Source organism: Bubalus bubalis, chromosome X, assembly GCF_019923935.1.
Source record: "Bubalus bubalis isolate 160015118507 breed Murrah chromosome X, NDDB_SH_1, whole genome shotgun sequence".
In the NCBI taxonomy this organism is placed as follows: Eukaryota; Metazoa; Chordata; class Mammalia; order Artiodactyla; family Bovidae; genus Bubalus; species Bubalus bubalis.
The window spans coordinates 92,693,453-92,699,563 of NC_059181.1; positions in this window are offsets into that span (position 1 = coordinate 92,693,453).

Below are 6,111 nucleotides of genomic sequence, written 5' to 3' on the forward strand. Positions count from 1 at the left end.
CTTTTGAATCATTTTTGACACTCTTCCCGTGTAGCAATTACTCCTCTAAATTCTTGTCCTTGCCCAAATACTGAAACTAGGGATATATATAGAGATGAATATTTCTGATTTTACCCTCGTGCATATCCTGGACTATTTTCTTAGGTTGAATTCATGGAAGTGGGATTGCTGGATGAAAGAGTACATAGAATATGAAGCCAAAGGTTTTATTTATATGCTTATAACTCCCAAGTTTATTTCTTGTCCAAAATCTCCTCTGAGTTTCATACTTGTATTAAGCAACCTGCTTTTCACCTTGACATCTCAAATTCAAGATATCCAAAACTAGTCTAATCATCTCTACTTTCTCTCATTCTCCAATACAGTCCTCCCTTACCTTTCCTTATCTCAATGAATGGTAGGTAACATCATCCGTTTTTACAAACCAGAAACTGTGATACCTCTTTGTCATCTTCACCCCCAGTTTCTTCCAAGTCCTATTGATCCTATCCCCTAAATGTATTTTCAAACTCTCCGTCTTTTTCCAACTCCACTGCTACTGCACTAGTCCAAACTAACATCTTTTTCTTAGCTAAACTACTATGTTGTTGTTGTAGTCGCTCAGTCATGTCTGATTCTTTTGTGACCCCATGGACAGCCCGCAGGGCTGTCTATGAAATTTTACAGGCAAGAATACTGGAGCGGGGTGTCATTTCCTCCTCCAGGGGATCTTCCTGACCCAGGGATTGAACCCTCATCTCCTGCGTCTCCAGCATTGGCAAGCAGATTCTTTACCACTGAGCTACCTGGTAAGCCCGTATTTTAGAGTAAATGACATTTATTCCAGGAATAACTTCCAGGAACTTCCAGGAATATGAAATATAACCAAATTAAGTCACCATCCACATAAAAACACGGAATTTACCCATTTTACACAATTCTCAACATTTAGCCTTTACTTTATGCATATTAAATATGCAAAAGACACTGACTTTCATTTTTTTTTAAATTGATGTCATTAATAAGGAAAGTCTCAGAGTAAACAGAGAAAGAAAAACAAATGTAATAAAATTTTTAGAAAAAAATTAAGTTTTCCCAAAATAATTGATACAACAATTTATAAATTCTTTTTAGGTTTTGGAAATACTAGTAGATACATGGTCACATGCAAATTTTCACTATTTTGAAAACACAGCGGACAATAGAGAAGAGAAATCTCGAATTCAGAATGCAGCTTTAACCTTTTTTCCCCTGATTTTAGAAACAAACAAGGAGTAATTTCCTCTTGTTAAGTGTCTAAAATGAATGGGGAAAATGTACATAGCTGGAGTTTCTCAGTTAGCTGAGAAATTGCAGAGAACAAATGCTCACTTTTTTCTATCTGTAGTTCTAAACAAATTCACTTCTTTCTTCTTTCCTCCCTTCCTCCCATCCTTCCTCCTTTTCTTCCCTTTCTTTCCTTATTTCCTTTTTATTGAGATATAATTCACAATCATAAAATTTAAACCTCACAATTGAGTGGGTTTTTAATATAGTTAATATAGTTACACAATTTTATCACCATTGTCACTAATGTCAGAATATTTTTATCAACCCTCTCACACCCAAAAACCCTCTGTATCCATTAGCAGTCACTCTCCATTGTCCTTTCTCCTTATGGCGAAAGATCTATATTTTGCCCCTCTGGATTTCCCTATCCTGAACATTTCATATATATGGAATCATAAAATATAAGGTATTTTGAACTGGTTTCTTTTTACTTAGCATAATGTTTTTGAGGTTCATTCACAGTGTAGCATATATCAGTACTTCATTCCTTTTTAAGACTGAATAATGTTTCATTTTGTTATCCATTCATCATTAGATGGACATTAGGTTATTTCTACTTTTGAATTATTACAAATAATTCTGCTATGAACATTTATATATACAATTTTTATATGAATATGTTTTCAATTTAGGAGGTATTTTATACCTAGGAGTTGAATTGGTGAGTCATATGATAACTTTCTGATTAACGTTTTGAGTAACTGCCACTTTTCCAAAGTGACTGCACCATTTTATATTCCCACCAGAAATGTAAGAGAGTTCCAGGTTATCCACATCCTTGCCAAAACTTATTTTTGTCTATTTTTTTATTATACCTAGCCTAGTGGATGCTGATTAGTGTCTAATTGACATTTTTATATACATTTTCTTACTAACTAATGATTTTGAATATCTTTTCATATGCTTATTGGCCATTAGTATATCTTCTTTGAAGAAATACCTATTCAAATCATTTTTTCATCTTTTAAAAACTGAAATTTTGTTGGGTTTTATTAGTATTACAAATGGTAGTATTATGTCAGTAAGATTCTGATGCTGGGAAAGATTGAGGGCAGGAGGAGAAGAGGGCGACAAAGGTTGAGATGGTTGGATAGCATCACCGACTGAATGGATGTGAGTCTGAGCAAACTCCAGGAGATAGTGAAGATGCCTTGGCGTGCTGCAGTCCATGGGGTCACAAAGAGTCAGACACACCTTGGCAACTGAACAACAATTGTGTGTTTTAGTTTATTAAATATTAGCAAATAATCAAGATTATTGTTGACATTTTGTCTTCTTTGCATCTATTGAGATTACCATGTCTTTTCCCTTTAATCCATTGATGTATCTCATTATTTCATAGATTTCCTGGCATTTAACTTTGAATTCCAGCAATAAATAATACCTTGTGTGCTCAGTTCAATTTACTTATACAAAGTACTTTACAGTACATATCAATATTGAGTACAATACCTATTCAAGGTGCAATAACATAAGCCTAATAGAAGTTACTAACACAAATACAATAGTTCTGTTAGGAGAAAGCTCATGTTCAGAGGAATTTCAGAGAAGCAGGTGGGGTCAAGCCATTCATAGCTTCTCCCTTAAGAATGTGTTCTGAATTGAAGAGATGAACCATTTGAACAGAGCATTAATATGGTCAGTGAACATGTCAGCCCACCTACATTCACCTATTTTAAATTGAGTTGTCTTTTCTTGTTGTTCAGTTGTAAGAGTTCTTTAAGTAGTCTGAATATTAAAGTCTTTTCAGATATATGATTTGCAGATACTTTTTTCCCATTCTATAGATTGTGTTTTCATTTTCTTGATGATAATCCTTTGAAGCATGAAAATTTCTAAATTTGATAAAGTCAAATTTATTTTCTCTTTTGTTGTTTGTATTTTTGGTGTTTTATCTAAGAAACCATTGATTAATTCAAACTCACAGAGATTTCTCCCTATGTTTTCATCTAAGAGTTTTGTAGTTTTAGCTCCTACAATTGGATGTTTGACTCATTTGGAATTAACTTTGTTATATGGTGTGAAATAGGGGTTCAAATTAATTCTTTGGCATGAGTATATGCACTTGCCCTAGAACCATTTGTTGAAAAGCCTATTCTTTTCCCATTGAATTGTCTTGCCATCCTTGTTCAAAGTCAATTAATGTAAATAAATGAGTTTACTTATGACTGTCCCTATCAGGATTACACAGTCTTAATTACAGAAGCTTTGTGGTAATTTTTGAAATTTGGTTGTTTGAGTGCCCCCAACTTTGCTCTTTTTTGAGACTGTTTTTAGCTATATTTTCTGTTTCTTATATTTTGGTATTAATTTTAATTTCAGTTTGAGTATTTCTGCAGAAAAAGAAAGCCAACTTGGATTTTGAAAGCAATTGTGTTGGATGTGTTGATCAATTTGAGGAGTACTGCTATCTTAGCAACAGTAAATCTTCCAATCCATTAACATAACGGCCTCTCCTTTTATGTAGGTCTTTGAAAATTTTCTTACAACAACAATGTTTTGTAGTTTTCAGTGTATAATTTTTGCATTTCCTTGATTCCAAAGTATTGTATTCTTTTTGATGCTATTTTTAATAAAATTGTTTTCTTAATTTCATTTTTGGGTTGTTCATTGTTGGTGTATTAAAATATAAAGGATTTTTTCATGTTGATTCTTTAGCTTGGAAATCTTTCTGAACTTGTTTACTAATTCTAATAGTTTATTTGTGGATCCTTAGAATTTTCTATGTACAAGATCATGTCATCTGGGAATAGAGATTGTTTTACTTCTTTTCCTATTTGGACAACTTTTTCTCCTTCCTAAGTTCCCTGGCAAGAGCATCTAGTACACTGTTGAATAGAAATGGCAAAAGTGAGGATCCTTGCTTTGTTCTTGATTTTAGTGTCTTCATCTAATCTTGCTCCAGATTTATTCTTCATCTAGAGCAACCATTTAAAAAGTTAATTTATATCCGATTACTACCCTTCCTAAAAACTCCAATAGATTCTTGTCATACTTAGAATACCCAAATTATTTTTCTTGGCTCTTAAAGATCTTTTTCTCCAATCTTATCTCATATTACTCTTTTTACTCTCTGCACACTAGCCACATGAACTGTTAAAGAATCTAAAATGCACCATGATCTATCCTGCCACAAGACTTCTATACATGCTGCCCCTCTCTTTGACAAGGCAATTTCTTTAACTCCCTTGCCTCTTTGTGCTAATCTGAAACCACCTGGAGAAACCCCATTCATGGACGAACAATTCAGTTTCCATTCTTTTGTTCCTAATATTGTTTCTGAGTGCTGCTGGGAAAACTATGTAACATTTGGTCTCAAAGTCCAGGTATGCCCAGGGTTTCTTCAATGTTTCACTGCTTTTGTCTCTCATTCACTTTCATAGTGTCAAGACTTTTTCCACTCTTAAACCTCAGAACCTTCCCCACTATCTCATCGTTTTCTTCTTTAATGCTAAGCCCTTCACCTTTGTTTTGGATCTGCCTCTTCTGTGAGCTTACTTCTTCAGTTATTCTCAATTTCTTCTGTAATTTCAACCTCTCATCCAACTACTTTCCCAATAAATTTTAAGTATACTCAAATTGTTCCCAGAAAAAAGGACAAATTGACAAAACAAAGCCCTACTTTGCCCCTACACCCCTCTCCAGCGATTGCCACCCCCCTTCTCAGACAAAGTACTGCAAAGAATTGTATACTTCTCTATTTCCACTTTCTCACCTCCCACTTTTTCTAGCCTGGATTGTAGCACTCTCTCCTATGAAATTGCTCTTTGTAAATGACTTCAGTGTTGCAGAATCAAATGGGTAACTCAATTTTACCCACACGTTATCTCAAGCTAGCATTTGATCATTCCCTCCTTTTCTAAATTGTTTTTCTTTTTCTATGTACAAAGAAAACTCTATAATACTTAAAAAAAATCTGTATGCCAAAACCAATACAATATTGTAAAGTAGTTAGCCTCCAATTAAAATAAATAAATTTAAATTAAAAAAAAATCTAGACATTTAAAAATATATGATAAAAAATAAAGAGCCCTGTAATCCCAACCTGAAACAATCAGGACTGTTAGCAGATCACTGTTTATTCTTCCAGACATTTTTTTCTGTGCCAAAACTAATATACTGTATATAATAATTGTGATGAAAAGGGGCTTATTACTAACAGCTGTTTTGCAATCTCATTTTAAATTTATATCTTCAACTGCTTTCCATGTTAGTCCATATTGTGGTTCTACCTAACTCCTTTTAATTGATTCATCATTTTTCCATGGAGAGAATTTACTTAATTTACAGAAGTCTTCTATATTGATGGATGTTTGTTTATAAATGCTTGCAGTTACAGACAATGCTGTAGTAAACATTCTTGTAACTTATGTGAATATTTTTGTGGAACAAATGTGTAGAGCCAGTATAAAACTACCTTAATCATGAAAGAAGATAATTTTCATTTTATTACAAATATGAGATTATTTTAAAAGTTTAGGCAGTATATCAAGGTTTAAAGAAAATAAAAATCATTACCAATCTCCTATTTACAGATGATCAATTTTATCTACCACTTAGTGTGTGTCTACAAAGGTACTGTGCTGTCATTTTGTATACAATAACACATCTAACGCCTAAGGATGATCCTGAAGGACAACATTATTATATCCAATGTTATACATGAAGAAGCTAAGTTCTGGAGAGGATGAGAAAACTTATTGATGATCACATGACTAGTAACAGCATTCTGGTCAAGGCCCTGTGCTAGTGACCCTACATGTGCAATGCATGGAACTATTATCTCCATTCTCTTGATTGGAA